The following is a 20718-nucleotide window of genomic DNA, read 5'->3' as shown; positions in this document are numbered from 1 at the left end:
GGACCGCTTCTTACTACCTCGCTTTGGAGGCGAGGGGACCGACCGTGCACTCTTTGGAGAGGGCGGTGCAGGCGGTGGAGGGGGTGGGGCCGATCTTTTTGGCGTTGGAGAACGCGGTGGAGGAGTTGGAGAACGCGGTGGAGGAGTTGGAGACCTCGGTGGAGGAGGTGGAGACCGTGGTGGAGGCGGTGGCGGGGTCGGTGTGGCCGCCGCAGGTGTTGGAGGAGATCCAGCATTGTCACCGCCCGCAGCACTATGATGCGCTGGGGAGAGAACTGGACTTAGGTTGGAGGAGTCCCTGCAAAGAAAACAATTACAAGTTTTGTGAGTAAACTTTTTTTAAATTTCAATACATAATAAATAATATAAGAAGTAAAATCACACACAAACCTATGCTGAGGAATAATTATGAAGCGCTTGCGCCAACAAATAAATGTCTTCTCAGCTTCACCTAAGGTCTTCTCTCCGTCTCCCCCTTCTATGTCTAGTGGCACATTGCCACAACCTTTCTCAACCCTATCAACCGAGACGCTAGCATATCCACCAGGTACTGGTCGATTATGGATTCTTGGAGTGCCCGTTCGGTCGATAGGGTTGACAACAGCGATAGCCACCTTTTTGGTGGCATTCCCATCTGGTACATGCAGCTCACAGGTAGTAAAAGGCTCTGTGACATCATCCACGGGGAAGTGTAGCTTCGTGTCATCCTGAATGGTTGGTACTTCCGTGGATGCGCAGCTGCTTTTCAAGTGGCCTGGGGGGCTAACATTGACCTCAGGCTGTGATGTACCTTGCCCTTTCGTCATTTGACTAAGTGCTGCTTGCACTTGCCTTTGAATCTCTGCCTGCATCCATTCTTCACGAGCTTTCTCGCGCTCTTGTGACTGCAGAACAAAAGCTTCCAGGCGGCGGATCCGCTCTGCCTCCTCATCCTTCTTTCTCTGGCGGCTTCTGTAGGTATCTTGATCGGCTTGGAATGATTGCAGTCACGGAACTGCCCCATAGCCTCTCGTACGCCCACCGTGCTCAGGATTTTCAAGCGCATAGGTGAGTTCATCCTTCTCCCTGTTAGGCCTGAACTCACCAGACTGAACCGCCTCACGTGCACGGACTAGTCTCTCTGCTGCTCTAGAGATTTCTTGGCCCCAAACTAGCGCCCCGGTGTCTGGGTCCACGCTTCCCCCATGACCGTAGAACCAATGCTTGGAGCGCTCGCTCCAATTCTTTGCTATTGTCTCGGGTGTGACCCCCCTAGCAAGCATCTCCTGTTCCATTCGGTGCCACTTGGGAGCAGCACTCTTATAACCACCTGATCCCATATGATGGTGGTATGCCTTTTTACTGGCATTCTCTTTGTTTCTATTGGCTCGTTCCTCGCCCTCTTCTGATGTTTTGTACTGCACAAAGTCATCCCAGAAGGCCCTCAGCTTTACATATTGCTTGAGGTTGAAATCTGGAGTCTCGTTTTTCTTGACATATTTATTGTACAAAGACTTCTTCCAATTCTGGAAGAGTACTGCCATCTTCTTCATAGTCCAGTCATAAATTCGCACCTTCAACTCTTCATCGTTGGTGTCGAAGGTGAAAACGTCTGTGACGGCTTTCCAAACTAACTCCTTGTCACGATCAGAGACAAAACTGATCTCAGGAGCACCTCGCTTCTCTCTCCATTCACGACAACTGATCGGTATTTGATCTCTCACAAGATATCCACAGTGATTAACATATTTATTTGCATGCTCACCAAGTGGTCTGCCTGTAGCTATCTCAAACTCAGAGATTACATAGCGGCCCTCCAACGGCTTCTTTGGTCCTCGTGGAGGTACGCTTCTCCCCGTAGAGGTCGATCCAGAAGGCTACACGTACATATAGAAACAAAAATACTAAATTAATAACCAAGTAATAAGTCTAAAACCTAATGTAAGAGATGCATTATTTATATATGTTTACATTTACATACCTCGCCAGTATTTTCTTCTTGTTGCACGACAAGTTGTTGCTCAGGGGCATTGCCCTCTTGTTGCTCAGGGGCATTGCCCTCTTGTTGCTCAGTACGATTGCCTTGCATGATGTCGTGGTAATCAACAAAGTACTGACTACCGTCGTCGATCATATTTTGAATGGCAGCTTCCATATAATCAGGATCATCATGAGGACGGTCAGCCATTTCTATGTCTGCAACCATACATATATATATTCTATATAAGATAAGAAATACACTAATACTACTACAAATGAAAGTGTTGGAGTGCTCTAAAAATAATACTAGGATCTTTTAAGCCAAGTAATACATTAATAAGAAATACACTACAATTCATAATACACTACAATTCAAAACACTACAATTCATAATATACTAGAATAACATACTAAAAAGTCTTTTAAGCCAAGTAATATACTAGAATAATATACTAAAATATAATACTAAAAAATAATACTATAATAATAGTATAAACTAATAGTATATGTTTTAAGCCAAGTAATACACTTGCACATAGAATAATGTACTAAAAAATTCATACTACTACAAATTGATACAAGAATAATATAAGTGCATATATATACATAATAAGAAATACACTAGAATAATAGAAGTGCTAGAGTGCTCCAAACTAAAAAGTAATACTAAAAAAATAATACAGACAATAACACTAGAATAATATACTAGCACACAATATATTTCATAATAATTCAAAACACTAGCACAAAATATATTTCATAACAATTCAAAACACTACAATTCATAATATACTAGAATAACATACTACAAAGTCTTTTAAGCCAAGTAATATACTAGAATAATATACTAAAATATAATACTAAAAAATAATACTAAAATAATAGTATATAAACTAATACACACTTGCACATAGAATAATGTACTAAAAAATTAATAATACTACAAAATGATACAAGAATAATATAAGTGCATATATATACATAATAATACAAAATAATAGTATATAAACTATTCGGTATGAAATATAAGTGCATATATAATGATACAAAATAATAGTACATAATTAAGTGCATATAAAATAATAGTATATATACATAATGATACAAAATATATTAATAATATAAAATAATGATACAAGAACAAAATGATACAAGAATAATAGTATATATATATACATACATACACATATATATATATATCTTATATATATATATAAGAGATATATATATATATATATAAACTGTTGGTATTCATATATATATATATATATATATATATATATATATATATATATATATATATATATATATATATGTGTGTGTATATATATAAACTGTTGGTATTCATATATATCTATACAATTCATATATACAATTTTAGTCTATACATATAAACTGTTTTGACATTCATCCATATATATATATATATACACACGAGCGATCGATACACATGAAGAAATATACGTAGATCTGTGGAGAGCCGCTGCAGCGACGCTGGAGACGAACGGCGGCGCTGTAGATGGCGGCGGCGGCGCTGTAGATGGCGGCGGCGGCGCTGGAGACGAACGGCGGCGCTGGGAGACGAATGGGCGGCGCTGGACGACGGCGGCGCGGAGATCTCTGCTCGACGAAGACGAAGACGAAGGGAACTGCCCAGATCCAGGGCTCCTGCACACATTTATAGGGGCGGACCCTTTAGCACCGGTCCGTGGCTGGAACCGGTGCTAAAGGGTCTTTAACACCGGCTGGTAAAAAGAGCCGGTGTTAAAGGGTCACCCTTTAGCACCGGCTCGTGTTACCAGCCGGTGCTAAAGGGACCCTTTAGCACCGGTTCTAGCCACGGACCGGTGCTAAAGGGTCCTAGGCGGGCTCGGGCGGGGTCCTGAAATTTTCAGGACCCTTTAGCACCGGTTCCCACTATGGGCCGGTTCTAAAGGCCCATTTTTTTAGTTTAGGGTTTTTCAATTGTTTTATATATACAGTTTATATTATAAATTGTATAGTAAATTAAATATTTTGCATAATGTTTTTTAAATAGTGACATATATTGTAATTTGTTTTAATGTACACATGAAAATTTTTAAACTTAAATATCTTATTGTATTTTTATAATTTACAATGATTTTGTAAGAAATGTTTAGTATTTTGTTAATGCAAAAATATATTATTCCAATAAATTTACAAAAACTATATCCAATGAACTGGAAATTTATTTTCACATCATATTGACATAAAACTTTTTATTTTTGTTATTTATTACTAGGAATGCTACTTGGGTATAATTTTCATCAAATAAAAAATCATATAAAAATATATATCTTGATGAACACACCCTTTGACCGAACCCTAGATTGTCCCAAATGGAACAGTCATGAATACAAAGTTTGCTACACTCATCAAGTTCTACATTTTGTCTAATGGTCAACTTTTCATTTGGAAAAGTTTGAACCACTGAATTTTGAATTTTCATGGAACTCATAGCCACGCAGCGGTTTCGGAACCCTACATGGTCTCGAATGGAAAAGTCATGAATACCAATATTGTTCCACTCATCAAAATCTACATTTCATATATAGACCATTTTTGCATTTGACAAAGTTTTGGGAAGGTGTAGTTGAAAATCCACAATTGACACATATAGTTTCATATAGTTTGTGTGAGAACTTAGAATTGGTGGGTATTGTTAACTTAGATTTTCTCAAATGGAAAAGTTGTGTATATAAAAAGTTTAGATCTTGAAGATATCTAACAACTTGGTATTCAAAATATTTTCATTTGAAGTAATTTAGTTTGTCATTTGACCAAGTTTGACTGAAACCCGTCTTGGATTTTATAGAAATGTAACTAGAATTGGCTCAAAATTATCCAAATGGAAAAATGGACAATATATAAAATATAGATTTTGATGATCTCTAACAACTTTGTATTCAAACTTTTTTCATTTCAAGTCATCAAATGGGCTATTTGACCAAGTTTGACCAAAGTCAAAGCATTGGTTTTTACAAACACACCCTTTGACCGAACCCTAGATTGTCCCAAATGGAACAGTCAAGCCGACACAACAGTGAACTTCTTCTTGACGTATGACCCTTGGTTATGATCCTGCCGTAACCATGGAGTATCCTCATTGTTTAACAGAATGCTTGGGTCTTTGTTGACTATGAAGGGCGGAATTCAATCATCCCTTTCGTAATCGCCTGACATGTCTGACTTGTCCTCAATTCCGACAATGTTTCTTTTCCCAGAAAGGACAATGTGGCGCTTTGGCTCATTGATGATTGAGTGGTCATCATTTTTTCCTCTCTTTGGTTTCGTAGACATATCTTTGACATAGAACACCTGACTCACGTCTGCAGCAAGGACGAATGGTTCGTCTTTGAACCCACTATTGTTAAGGTCCACGGTTGTCATCCCATACTCCTTGTCGACTGTTACCCCACCTCCGGTCATCTTCACCCATTGGCACCGGAACAAAGGAACTTTAAAATTAGCTGCATAGACTAGTTCCCATATGTCTTCTATGCGTCCATAATATGTTTGCCTGTTCCCATTTGGATCCGTGGCATCCACGCGTACACCACTATTTTGGTTGGTGCTCCTTTTATCTTGGCCAACTGTGTAAAATGTGTTACCATTTATCTCGTACCCTTTGTATGTGAGGACATGCCATGATGGTTGCCTGGCCAACAAATAAAGCTGCTCATCAATGTTTTCATCACCTTGACATTTTTTGCGCAACCAATCGCCAAAAGTTTCCATGTGCTGACGCATTATCCAAGCTTCATTCTTCCCGGGCCACTGGGACCGTAGGTAATCTTTGTGTACCTCAACATATGGTTCCACCAATGAGGAGTTCTGGAGAACTGTGTAGTGTGCTTTATTGAAGTAATCGTTTCCCGTACCAATATATGTTTTCTTCCCAAGTGTTCCCTTTCCGCTGAGTCTGCCCTCGTGTCGAGATTCAGGAATGCCAATTGGGTCAAGGTCTGGAATAAAGTCAACACAGAACTCTATGACCTCCTCTGTTCCGTAGCCCTTGGCAATGCTTCCTTCTGGCCGGGAACGACTATGGACATATTTCTTTAGGACACCCATGAATCTCTCGAAGGGGAACATGTTGTGTAGGAACACAGGACCGAGAATACGAATCTCTTTGACCAGATGAACTAGGAGGTGTGTCATGATATCGAAGAAGGATGGAGGGAACACCAACTCAAAGCTGACGAGACATTGAACGACATCATTCTGCAGAGTAGCTAGTTGCTCTGGATTGATTGCCTTCTGAGAAATTGCATTGAGGAATGCACATAGCTTTACGGTGGCTAGACGTACGTGTGGAGGTAGAATTCCTCTTAAAACGACCGGCAGCAATTGCGTCATTAGAACGTGACAGTCATGGGACTTCAAGTTCAGGAATTTCTTCTCTGGCACATTAATTATTCCCTTGATATTGGAGGAGAATCCAGATGGGACCTTGATGCTGCTAAGACATTCAAACATGCTTTCCTTCTCTTCTTTGCTCAGAGTGTAGCTAGCAGTGCCTAAGTAATGACGTCCATCATCTGTCTTTTCTGGATGCAGGTTGTCTCGTTCTTTCATGCGCTGCAAGTCTTGTCGTGCTTCAAGTGAATCCTTAGACTTCCCGTAGACACCCATGAATCCGAGCAAGTTCACACAAAGATTCTTTGTCAGGTGCATCACGTCGATCGCGTTGCGGACCTCTAGGACATTCCAGTAAGGTAGCTCCCAAAATATGCATTTCTTCTTCCACATGGGTACGTGTCCCTTAGCATCCTTGGGAATAGGTTCGCTGCCTCGTCCCTTTCCAAATACCACTTTTATATCCTTGACCATTTCGAGTACATCATCCCCGGTTCGATTGAGAGGTTTGGTCCGGTGGTCTGCCTTGCCTTTAAAATGCTTGCCTTTCTTTCGTACTGGGTGGTTCACAGGAAGAAACCGACGGTGGCCAAGGTACACGACCTTTCGACATTTTTTCAAAAATACACAGTCAAGGTCTTCATAACAATGTGTGCATGCATTATATCCCTTGTTTGACTGGCCTGAAAGATTACTCAGAGCTGGCCAATCATTGATTGTTACAAACAGCAATGCTCGTAGGTCAAAGTGCTCTTGTTTGTACTCATCCCACACGCGAACTCCTGGTTTGCTCCATAAAAGTTGTAGTTCCTCAACTAATGGCCTAAGGTAGACATCTATGTCATTGCCAGGTTGCTTCGGTCCTTGGATAAGCACCGGCATCATAATAAACTTCCGCTTCATGCATAGCCATGGAGGAAGGTGGTAGATACATAGAGTAACTGGCCAAGTGCTGTGACTACTGCTCTGCTCACCGAAAGGATTCATACCATCTGTACTTAAGGCGAACCGCAAGATTCTAGCATCATTTGCAAAATCTGAGAATTCTCTGTCTATCGCTCTCCACTGGGATCCATCGGCAGGGTGTCTCAGCATATTGTCTATCTTACGGTCTTCTTTATGCCACCGCAACAACTTTGCATTGTCCTTATTTCTGAACAGACGTTTTAATCGTGGTATTATAGGAGCATACCACATAACCTTGGCTGGAATTTTCTTCCTATGTCGTTCTTCACCCTCAACATCGCCAGGATCATCTCGTCTAATCTTATACCGTGATGCCTTACATACTGGACATGCATCCAAATTCTCGTATTCCTCCCCACGGTAGAGGATGCAGTCATTAGGACATGCGTGTATCTTCTGGATTTCTAATCCCAAAGGGCAGACAACCTGTTTTGCTTCATACGTAGTGGTGGGCAATTCGTTGCCTTTCGGAAGCATCTTTTTTATGATCTTCAATAACTGCCCAAATGCCTTGTCAGATGTACCATTCTTTGCCTTCCATTGCAGCAATTCTAGTGTGGTACCCAGCTTTTTTTGCCCCTCTTCAGCGGTGGGATATAGCGATTTCCTGTGGTCCTCTAGCATGCGCTCGAACTTGGCTTTCTCTTTATCACTTTCACATTCTCTTTGTGCATCACGGATGGCATCACCAAAAGCATCATCGCCCCGATCATCTTCTGCCGCCACCTCTTCTTCATTATCTCCCCCCATTGCAACATCATTGAAGCCACCGTACTGAGCAATAATATTGGCATGGTCCAATTCTTCTTCTTCTTCTTCTTCTTCACCTTCATCCATTATAATCCCGCTTTCTCCATGTTTGGTCCAACAAATATAGTTTGGTACGAAACCAGACTTTAATAAGTGTGAATGAAGAGTTCTTGAGTTAGAATATTCCGTCAAATTCTTGCACACGGCACATGGACAGCACATGAAACCGTCCCTCTTATTTGACTCGGCCACACTTAAGAAATAGTGCACGCCATTAATGAACTCTTCGGAGCGCCGATCGGCATTATACATCCAATTACGTGTTACCATCTGCATTAAAGATAACATATATATTATGAAAACCATGCACACATATAGTTTCTCATCTTATTGCACAACATGTCTAAGATACATAGTTGATTAATTTAGAAAAGCTTGGCTACAACAAATACAATCGCAACTAGCATTAAAAAAAATAAAACTAAAATGCACTTAAGCAACATAATTAGTTCGCGTCCGATCCCAACTATAATAGATAGATCATTCGCTTGATCAACTTCATTGAACTTCTTTCGTCGGCTCACTGCCTCACCACCTTCAGCCTCAACCACCTGTGCAAAAGATTTCTTAATGTGTTCAATGTATTCTTCCTCCCAGTACCAACCTGTACATCCGCCGGTACCGTCCCACTGAAATTAAAAGAGAGAATCAAAAGTTTAATTAATATCATTTAAAAAAATATGCACATATATAAGCAAATGTCTGGAAATAACTCACATTACGATCTGGACACTTGTAGAATATACGACCCTTGTTTACTCCCTCTTTCGACACTTTGTACTCCATCAAAATCTTCTGCCCACACTTGCCACAAGTAATGAGAGGGAGTTCCGGACGGTATCGCTTTTGAACCCGTTGAGAGACGGAAGACCCGGTCACGGTTGCCATCTACTATCCATACTCAATTTTAAAACAATTATAAATTCCACATTTACTAGTAAACATGTATGATACAATGGACATTATATGTAGTAATAAAAATAAATCAAGTGATATTAACAAACCAATTAATTTGAACTATCCTACTTTCTATGATCATAAAAATATACTATAATTCATTCTTGCAAAATATATTAAAACTAGGTGAACCATGAAATATGATATATATATGGATACTAATTCATGTGAATGATTCAAAATAACAAAGTGGATTTGAGCTAAAAAATGATGGGAACATCACAAGCCAAAAACAACATGAAAAAGACAAGAAAGGCTGAAGTTAGTCACCTCTAAGCGCGAAGAGACGATGACGGAGTCGAAGAAGATCAACGATGGGCGTTGGAGATGAAGAACAAATGAAGAACAAGCAAGAAGAAGCTCCAAGAACAACAATGGTGCTCTCGGTTTCAAATGGGCAGAGGGGAGGAGGGAGCCGGCCTATAAACCGGACCTTTAGCACCGGTTCAGAGCAAAAACCGGTGCTAAAGGGTTACCTTTTAGCACCGGTTTGTAACACAAACCGGTGCTAAAGGGTTTGCCTCGGCCCGTGGCTCTGGCCGGTGCTAAAGGGACCCCTTTAGCACCGGTTCTTGTTAAAAACCGGTGCTAAAGGGTCCCTGCCCCGACAGCACATGTCAGTAGCCGTTGGGCAGGACCCTTTAGCACCGGTTTGTCACACGAACCGGTGCTAAAGGGGTCTTTAACCCCGGGCCGCAAAAAGGCCGAGGTTTTTGGCCATTTTGGGCATCGACCAATGCCTCATTCTGTAGTAGTGTGTTCGGCCGCCGCGAGGGCGTAATACCTACGTCTTGCGCCTGATTGTATTGATATGGGGTGTAATGAATTGAGTTGAGGGGGACCCTTGCCCTACCTTATATAGTCCGGGGGACAAGGTTACAAATTTGGAACCTAATCCTAGTCGATTACAATTGTCATAGATAGTTGGACGTCAATTCCTATTCTAACCGACTAGGATCTTGCTTGATCTCCATTGAAAGGTCCTAATATGGCTAGAGGGGGGGTGAATAGCCTATTAAAAATCTACAAACTCACTAGAGCAAGAGGTTAGTAAATAACAAAGCGAAGCTTTTTGCTCTAGCTCTAATGGGGTGTTTGCAAGCCACCTATCCAACAATTCTAGTTGATATAATCACTAGGCACACAAGAGCTATGTCACTACTTACACTAGAAAGCTACCTAAAGTTTCTATACAAGTAAGTAAGCTACTCTAGTTTGCGGGAATGTAAGAGGGATGGTTCGAACTTTATACCGCCACGTAGAGGGGATGAACCAATCAATAATGTGAAGTCCAATCACCGGGAGAAATCCAATGAATCAATCACAATGGAGACACACAATTTTTCTCCCGAGGTTCACGTGCTTGCCGGCACGCTACGTCCCCGTTGTGTCGACCAACACTTGGTGGTTCGGTGGCTAAGAGGTGTAGCACGAACCTCGTCCTCACTAGGACACCACAAGAACCTACCCACAAGTAAGGTAGCTCAATGACACGAGCAATCCACTAATGTTGCCTTTGGCTCTCCGCCGAGGTAGGCACAAACCTCTCACAATCACCGGGAGATGGCCACGAACAATCACCAACTCGTGCCAATCCTCCTCCGCTGCTCCAAGCCGTCTAGGTGGCGGCAACCACCAAGAGTAACAAGAAAACCGCAGCTAGAACGATCCCCAAGTGCCACTAGATGTAATCACTCAAGCAAATGCACTTGGAATCACTCCCAATCTCACAAAGATGTTTTATCTATAAAGGAGATGAGTGGGAGGTGTTTGCTTAGGCTCACAAGGATGTCAAGTATGTTAGAATGCCAAGAGTGTAAGCCCTAAGCCGGCCAAACACGTATTTATAGCCCCTCAAACAAATAGAGCCGTTGGCTCTTTCACTGGGCGAAATACGGGGTCACCGGACGCTCTTAAAGGGGCACCGGACGCTCAACACCAGCGTCTGGTGCTCCAACGTCAGCCGCGTATCAGAGTCTAACGGTAACCTGCAGAGCACCGGACACGTCCGGTGCACACCGGACTCATGCGCAGAGAGCTCCGCAAACTCGCAGGGTCACCGGACGCAAGCCACCGGACGCACCCTTAGCGTCCGGTGCTCACCGGACCCATGCGCAGAGAGGGTCGCAGAACGTCCGCACACCGGACGCACACCACCGGACGCTCAAGCCAGCGTCCGGTGCCTATCGTTCGGTGCCTTACCCTAGCTGGGCCAGGCAGCCTGCACACCGGTCGCTCAGACACAGCGTCTGGTGCCTCTGAGCCAGCATCCGGTGAGTGTTCCTCAGCGAGAAACACTCCCGTGACTTCTCCAAAGTTCCCACCGGCGCAATAGAAAATATGCACTTTATTTTCTCAAAAAGCGCCGAATCTCGCCTCGCAAGCTCGGCGGGAGGGAGAGAGGAACCCATCCTCTCTCTACCCTTCAAACTCCACCTCCTTCTCAAAGTGTGCCAACACCACAACGTGTAAACCAACATGTGCACGTGTGTTAGCATTTTCACAAACATTTTCTTCGAAGGAGTTAAGTTAGCTCACTAGGTTCTAAATGCATGCACATGAACAATGACACCTAGTGGCACTCGATAACCGCTTAGCCAAAGAATTCCCCTCTTTATAGTACGGCTATCTATCCTAAATGTGATCACACCCTCTATGGTGTCTTGATCACCAAAACCAAAACCCTAAGCAATACCTTTTCCTTGAACTCCATAGGTTTTTGTTTTTATCTTTCTTCTTTTGCATGTTGAGCACTTGATCATCTTGTGGTCATCACCATCATCACCATGATCATCACTTGCTCCATCACTTGGTATGTACCAACCTCATTAAGTCTACACACACTTAGTATAGAGGTTAGTACTTAGGGTTTCATCAATTATCCAAAACCAAACTAGGGCTTTCATCCATATCGACGAAAGCTGGTCGGCAGTCTACCTAGGGGTATGCCCAAAGTAGTAGATTGTCGGTAGACAGGTGCGCAAGCTATGAACTAGATGGTGACGCAAGACACAGATAAGGATTTTATCCAGGTTCGGCCGCCGTGAGGGCGTAATACCTACATCCTGCGTCTGATTGTATTGATATATGATGTAATGAGATCTCTGACTTGTCCTCTAGGGGACCTCTGCCCCTCCTTATATAGCGTGAAGGGACAGAGTTACAAGTAAAGTATCTTATTTGGTACAATATCTTCTTGTAGCCTTGCGGTGCACACCGACCAGCGTCGTGCACCAGACGTCTTCATCTTGTGGGCCAGACCACCTCTAATGGTGTGGCCCATGTCAACCCATGAGGGTATAGAGGTTTATACCCCCAAAGCTAGTCCCCGAGCTCCATGTATTGTGATGCGACACGCCATCTTAAGCTTCTTCGACTAATGAGGCTTGACGTCTCCGACTAACAGGGAAAGTTGCTCGAATAGTTGCAACAGTAGTTCGACAGATATTCGACCACCATTGACACCAAACAAGTAGGTTGTCCAAATAATGCATGGTGCTCTTGAGAAAAAAGATTTCTTTCTTGATGAAGTGTGCCCACTTTACTTTTTTGAAAAGTATAGGCTTTCAAAAAGCAAGCATATTCATCGTAAGGTAAAGTGTGCCCACTTAGTCTCCGAGCCTGGTAGTAGGTGACGTAGACACGTGGTACCAGGGTCTAAAAAGAAAAGTCCACGTAGAAATTCTAATACTGAAATGCATCATCAGGTGCATCATATCGATGTAGTCCCCGAGCTTGTTGGAAGACGAAGTATGAGCCTTGTAGCAAGGTCTAAAAAATTAAAATCGCGCCTCAGTTGTATATGAGTCCAATTCATATGTAACTGAAAAGAGCAGTCCCCAAGCTATGGTCAGAGAGTGATCGAAGCAAGCCCCGAGCACAGCGTAGAGACTGGTCAACAAGTCCTCAAGTGTGGTTGGGAACGTAAACGTGCTCGGTGGTCGGCACAGTCCCCGAGCACAGCGTAGAGATTAAAGATGGCAACGGGTACCCGAAACCCGATGGGTTTTACCCTATTAGGGCATGGGTTTGGGTCAATTTCTCTACCCACGGGTTTGTTAATGGGTAAAAAGCTAGACCCAGTGGGTTTATGGGCATGGGTCTAGTAATGTAGTATCCAAACCCGTAAACCCATAGGTTTTATAAACCCGATCCATGATAGCAAAGTAGTTTATATCTACCCACCTACTCTATATCACACGCACTTTGTATAAATAAATTTTAGATAATAAGGTATGTAAAACAATTTTGAGAAAAGGTACAGAAAAGAACAAAACACAAACACAAGTATCCATACATGACACATTTGCTTGAGATGTTACTGTCTACCTCGATCTTAACAAGGAAAACGAGCCCACATGTGTTTGTTTTTTAATTATTACTCATAACATGATGTCTTTAGTCTTATATCACCAACAAGAGGAGAGAGTGGTCGAATCTATACTATTTAGTGATACCTAGACAAGCAGTTAAAATCTATAATATTTTTCTCTTCTTAGATTAGAAAGACAAAAAAGTTGAACTACATGAGATATTTATATCTAATAAATATCTATGAAATACGTTTAAATTTTATTGATATCATAGGCAACCCGTGGGTACCCGTGACCCAAATAGGCATGGGTTTGGGCACAAAACTAAACCCGTGATAGGTCATGGGTTTTTTAACGGGCAAATTTTATTTTCGTGGGTATGGGTTTGGGATGGCAAAACCCAGCGGGTTTGTACCCGTTGCCATCTCTAGTAGAGACTGGTCAACAAGTCTCCGAGCGTCGTTAGGAACGTAAATGTGCTCGGCGGTCGGTACAGTCTTTGAGCACAACGTAGAGACTAGTCGACAAATCTCTGAGTGTGGTTGGCAACGCAAACATGCTCGGTGGTCAGAGCAGTCCCTGAGCACAGCGTAGAGACTGGTCAACAAGTCCCCGAGCGTGGTTGGGAACATAAACGTGCTTGGCAATCGGCACAGTCTTCGAGCACAACGTAGAGACTAGTCGACAAATCCCTGAGTGTGGTTGGGAACGCAAACATGCTCGGTGGTCGGAGCAGTCCCCGAGCACAGCGTAGGGAATGGTCGACGAGTCCCCGAGCGTAGCTTGTTGACTGGGACAAACTCCTAAAAAATAAATATAGAGAATAGATAGTATATGATATATAAATAAACTCTAGATAAAAAATCAGCACTAGTGTAAGATTTTAGCTTTTATATTATATTTAAAGTTAACACGAGTAGTTAATTCATCCTAAAGCTTGTACCAGCTCTGGTCTGGCTAGCAATCTAGAGTATGAGGTGTGGAACCTAGGCACGCGTAGGATTGCTAGCCTCGCCAGAGAGCTACTGCCGACCACCCGGGACGTAGAGGGTAGATCTCGTGCAAGTGTGGGAAGGAGTTAGAGACAGTGCCGGCTCTGAAAACTCATGTAGAAGAAAAAACTAGTCGGCTAACCAAAAACTTGTTTTGAAGGATAATAATATTAAAAATATTATGCCAAAAATTAATAAAATATTAGAAGTGCATTTATCTTTGGACGAAAGTATGTTCGGTGTCGACAAAATTGTCTGGTTCTCAAGCTTTATGACGTGTTGTCATGAAGGTGGTCACGGTTATCGTAGCGCCGTTCTTCGTGGTGATCATTATTGCGACTTGACAGGTGGTCAGAGCAAGTAGGCCAAGCAACTTGGTCAATAGCCCAAGCAGATCAGTGTCGTCGATCTTCCTCCCTTTGTAGCAGGGAAGCGACGATGTGTTGTCGGCGTGGTTGGAGACGTTGCTGGAGCCGTAGCCAGCGTGGTTGGAGCCGCAGCCAGCGTCGGTGAAGAAGTGATCGGTGCAGATTAGATCGTGGCGGTGAAGCTGTTGAAGCCGGTGGTCCAGGTGATCTAGCTGATGGTGACGTGAGGTCGTCCGCCATGGCTGCGAAGTCGGGAATGATGACCATTTGGCTCGTCTGGGAAGCTATACGCACACCCCCTACCTGGCGTGCCACTATCGATGAAAGCTGGTCGGCGGTCTACCTAGGGGTATGCCCAAGGTAGTAGATTATCGATAGACAGGTGTATAAGCTACGAACTAGATGGTGACATAAGACACAGACAAGAATTTTATCTAGGTTTAGCCGTCGTGAGGGCGTAATACCTACGTCCTGTGTCTAATTGTATTGATATGAGATATAATAAGATCTCTGACTTGTCCTCTAGGGGACCTCTACCCTTTCTTATATATCGTGAAGGGACAGAGTTACAAGTAAAGTATCCTATTTGGTACAATATCTTCTTGTAGCCTTGCTGTGCACACCGACCAGCGTCGTGCGCCGCACGTCTTCATCTTGTGGGCTGGGCCACCTCTGATGGTGCGGCTCATGTCGATACATGAGGGTATAGGGGTTTATACCCCCACACTCCATGACTACCTTCCTTGCACGGAACTCCGAGCAGATCGATTAAGCCACGAATCATCTTGTAATGGGCCCATCCTTTTAGCCTAAACCTAGCCGTAAGGGTATAGGGGTTTATACCCCCATAGCTAGTCTCTGAGCACTATGCATTGTGATGTGACACACCATCTTGATATTCTTCGACCAGTGAGGCTTGACGTCTCCGACCAGCAGAAAAGTCTCATCATTGACATCGAAGAAATAGGTTATCTGAATAATGTATGGTGCTCTTGAGAAAAAGATTTCTTTCCTTATAAAGTGCGACCACTTTACTTTTTTAAAAAGTATAGGGTTTGAAAAAACAAGCATATTCACCGTAAGGTGAAGTGTGCCCACTTAGTCCCCAAGCTTGGCAATAGGTGACGTAGGCACGTGGTGCTAGGGCCCAAAAAGAAAAAATCCACATAAAAATTCTGATATTGAGATGCATCGTACCGATATAGTCCCCGAGCTTGCTGGAAGGCAAAGTATGAGCCTTGTAGCATGGTCTAAAAAATTAAAATCCCCAAGTACAGCGTAGGGAGTGATCAGTGAGTCCCCGAGCATGATTAGAAACATAAAAGTGCTCGGTGGTCGGGCAGTCCCTGATCATAGCGTAGAAAATGGTCGACAAGTCCCCGAACGTAGTCGGGAACGTAAACATGCTCGGAGTCAGAGCAGTCCCCGGACACGGCATAAGAGCTAGTCGACGAGTCTCTGAGCGTTATTGAAAGCATAAACGTGCTCATTGGTCGAAGAAATCCCCGAGCATAAAAACTCCTCCTGTGTCTTGGAGCAACATAATTCCTTATCTTGTCAGCATATCAATGACATCACTTTATTCCAACTTCGAATAGTAGTCCATCTACTTTAAACGTGTCAGACTGCACAACTCGTCAGTAGCATAGAAAGGCAAGCCCACAAAGACGCAGTGGGCTGTCCCACACAAGAGCCAAAATAAACTGGGCCCACCAAGCCAATGAAGGGAAGAACTGCTTGCAGATTTATCAAGACAATATTGGAAACTAAAATGGCACTCTCAGCGTTAATGGCGCACGTTCCCCTAGATTTTCAGGGATTGGGAGCGGTAGCAGCTACATAATAAATAACCACACAAAGAGCGGCGACCAATCTTCACCAAAGCAGTTGCCATTCATTTCCCAACACACCGTCTTCTTCCTCAAGCCATCAGCCATCTGAGTGAGATCCAGAAAACCAACACACAAACTCAAATGGCCAGAGGCAATGCGAAGAAGAGGTCAAAGATGATAGCCAAGGAGTGGTAGAAGTCCAAATCCACCTCGCAATCCATCAACGAGCTCATCAGAATGGGCGTGCTACACAACCAAGAACTTGGAGGCAAGAAGGCACCCGTAGGAGAAAGCTTCCCTAACCCGAGGCCCGGTGAGATTGTTGTTTTTGAGGATTTCTTGAAAAGCGGTTTCGGGGTCTCGGTTCATCCATTTCTTCAGGGCTTGTTGTTGTATTACGAGATTGGGATCTACAACCTGCATCCCAACTCGATCCTCTTTATCACTACTTTCATTCATCTTTGTGAGGCTTTCATGGGGATAGAACCGTACTTTGATCTTTTTCGTTATCTTTTCTATCTGAGGAAGAAAGGGGCCCATGGGAGATCCAAGATTGTAGGTGGAGTATACCTCAATCTTAGAGATGGGATGAAAACCTGTTATCTTAGTTGTCCCTAGATCACTTCCTTGCCAAAGTGGTATAAGAAATGGTTCTACATCAGCGAGGAACTCAACAGTGCCACCTTCTATGATGTCTGGTACCAGCCAGAGAAGAGAGTGAGTTGGACCGACAGACCAGAGTACAATGGACAGATGGAGGAGCTGATGAACCTGATCCAGTGGCCTCGTCTTGATGGACCAGCAGTGGTTAGGAGCTTCATCAGTAGAAGAATACAACCATGCCAGAGGAGGGTCCATTATGGGTACAAGTACCAAGGGAATGTTGATACGTCCAGGATGAAGAAAGAGAGCCTTGAGGTCAACGAGCTCTTCAATCTTTCAGATGCGGGCTATGCTCCGAGCAGCGACCTCATGCATGCATACAAGCTAGCCCGACCACCATCGAAGGTAACTGTATATAACTTGAGCTTGTTATTTGACACTAATTGCTGAAACGACTAATACATGATGTGTGTTAGGTAGGTCAGTGATATGGACAGGTCTGTGGTTTATGTTTCCTTGGCACTTGGCATGGAGCAGCCAAGAGGCATGGACCTGCTAATGTGGAATGTAGCACAGTGCTACATATACACTAGCAGCGACAAGGACAACTAGCAGAGGACGCCTGCCGTAGATGACTGAGTTGCAGGAAAGAGACCAGTTGCAGCCAGAGCATCAAGGAAAAGGGAAGTTGCCCTAGATCAGACCTAAGGCTCGTCCAATGTTGTTGTGTCCCGAGCAGAGGACCTAGCATCGAAGCATCGTCGAGTGCTGCAGCTGGTGGACGACGATGAAGAGAACAAAGACAGCAGCACCCCCGACTTGATCCATCGGTCGCGGAGGTGCCCCCAGATGCAGCGCTGTTGGAGGTACCACCACCGATGTCACTGACCATTGCCATGACCTCGACTAGGGTCGATGACCAGGTGCCTCCTGAGCATCACGAGCAAATGTGGCTCCAGGATGTGCTAGGCGCAGGGTCTTCTCGATGTCACACCGAGCTTCAGACCTATAAGTCTTTTGAAAACCAAAACTTCTCCTAAAGTCATTAGTGTAAGAATTAATTTTAGTGGTGTAATGTGGCAGTGTCGTGTCTAACGTGAACCCAGACCAGGCAAGTGTAGGAGAGGCGCCGAGACTTGCCGAGCAAGTCACGCAACAACCGGCTCCAGAAGAGCATGGAGCCTCCAACACCAGAGTTGAGACAAACCGGGTGAGATCTGAGCCTCTGCTAGAAGGACATCCGTCGATCGAGCAAGCAAGGGCATCGGTCGATGAGCCCCTAGTGACTCAATCCACCGGGCTAGCGGCTACACCAGAAGTCCCTGATTGGGGAAAAGCACCGATGGCTCCCTCGACCGTGGGAGCAAGTGGTGTCCACGCCGACAACGCTTCCTCGGACTCCGACGACTGCATAGCAACAAGGATCACATGATGGACCTGCAAATCAACAAAGCATATATACTGCTAGTTGTTAGTTGCCACGCGCATACTTCTTTAACAGAACACACACCTGCAGATATACTCCCTCCGTGTCGAATTTAGAAGTTATTTTAGACAAGATTTGTATCAAACATTAGGAATATAAATCACCAATAATTTTTAAATTGTTGAGTTTGTAAATATAAAAATTATATGAATAGATTTATCTTGATAAATACTTTTATAAAAGTATACATATATTATTTTTTTAAATGATTTTATAAAAAATAAGAGATCAAAGTTGTGTTTTGGAGACCGTGTCGCCATCCTAAACGACTTCTAAATCCGATACAGAGGGAGTATATGCACATGGCAACCCCGCAGACCGGACAACTTAAACATCCATGCATGACGAGAGGCAGCGATCAGGCGTGTCCCGAGAAAATATGAGGCTCAATTCAAAACAACAAGTGGAGACCTAACATCTATTGTCAAAAAAAGATAATGACAAATATCAATATATTACAAAGACAATGTATAAAAGATCAACTGAATAAAACCGTGCTAACGCTACAGTTTTTTGTAGAAAATGCTTTTAAAAGAACCAATTTATTTCTACAAAGTTTTTGTTTACACTATTTTATATCTCCAGACATATTTACATCCTCTCAAACTCCTTAACCAAATATTAGATATCTTTAGGGATGTTGTTCTTAAAAAACATCTTTAAAATAATGCTATATTCTATATTCTGTATTCTAAGCTTTTCGATCTCTTTTGAGTTGATAGAGATGTATAGGGAGAATAGCAATGAGCTATATAGGGAGCCATAGAGATATATAGGGAGAATAGTAGTGAGCATTAGCATTAATAGTGAGTTCTACGTGTTCTGCACGATGGAGCGGCGTGCCCTATCCATGCCGCCTTGCCCTATCGATGACATGTTCTGCAGGTGTTGGTACTGTGCGATGGAGCCAGAGTCGTCGTCCTCCGAAGCCCTCGATCGGTGCTGTGCGAAACACCTGGAAGCCCCGAGTCATCGTGGCGGCCACGGGCAAAGCCAAGCTGATGGCTTGACAGAGCCAGGGGCGAACATCGCCTCGGTCGCTACGGTGGCACTTCAAGGGGAGGCTACGACGTCAATCTAACAGGCCCAATACCCTGATCCAAGTGGCATGAGGACAACCAGGACGTCGATCTGCCTCTGCCCGCCGAGAACACCGGAACTCTTCCGCCGTGCCACCTATGCCGACGACCACGTTGAGCCTCCTCGGCGTTGGGGTGGGCTAGGATTCGATCTCTGCGCTCGTCACGTCACCCCAATGTTGCGCTCATAGATCTTGGCGTAGATCGCCTACGCACTCCTAGAGGAAAGGACATGGAGATTGTGGCGGCACACGGGGTGGATTCAAAATTGATTTGAATTGTGCTTGACCTAGGTGGACTGATCATGGAAAGTAGAAAAAGGAGGATTTTTTCGGTGGATGCTATAGAGCGCAAGATGCCACTTATCGGCAAATCAAAGATGTTCCGAAAAGCGATCAAATGTGGGAATACCAAATTAACTGTTTTAATGAATGTAATAGCCATAAATATTACCAAAGCAAAGAATAAGCCTGCTGGCCAAGTTTCTTCATTTGAGATCCCAAAATTCTGCACCTACAAAGGAGAATGCATAACCCAATTAAGGTATTTATTCTGTGATATCCAACAGACTAAAAGTAGTTTGAATAACATTTGAAGATAAGGAAGTTATTAGGGGATAAATAGGAATTTCTCACCAACAACTGTGCTATGAGACTATGATGGTTAGTTTTGTTTTTTCAGAATCAATATAGCTACAGAAAGAAGCAGTGGACATTTCCGGAGTATTTGATACACAAGTATGAGGACACAAGCAATTTTCTGAACTAATAGGTGTTTCTCATTTTAGGGTAAATCCTCAATTGTTAATAGCGTATATGCTAGGAGGCGCCCAATCAGCACCCTATGTCTGGCACAGGAATTCTCATTGTCTAGGTTGATATATTATTTTTTTTCTGAAAAGGGAAAAAAGATAGATTATTACCCATGCCACCTTGATTAGTTGCAAGTTCTTCATCCCTATTTCCTGAAGGAT

This window comes from Sorghum bicolor, chromosome 1 (assembly GCF_000003195.3).
Source record: "Sorghum bicolor cultivar BTx623 chromosome 1, Sorghum_bicolor_NCBIv3, whole genome shotgun sequence".
Taxonomy (NCBI): domain Eukaryota; kingdom Viridiplantae; phylum Streptophyta; class Magnoliopsida; order Poales; family Poaceae; genus Sorghum; species Sorghum bicolor.
This window is presented reverse-complemented; position numbering follows the sequence as displayed.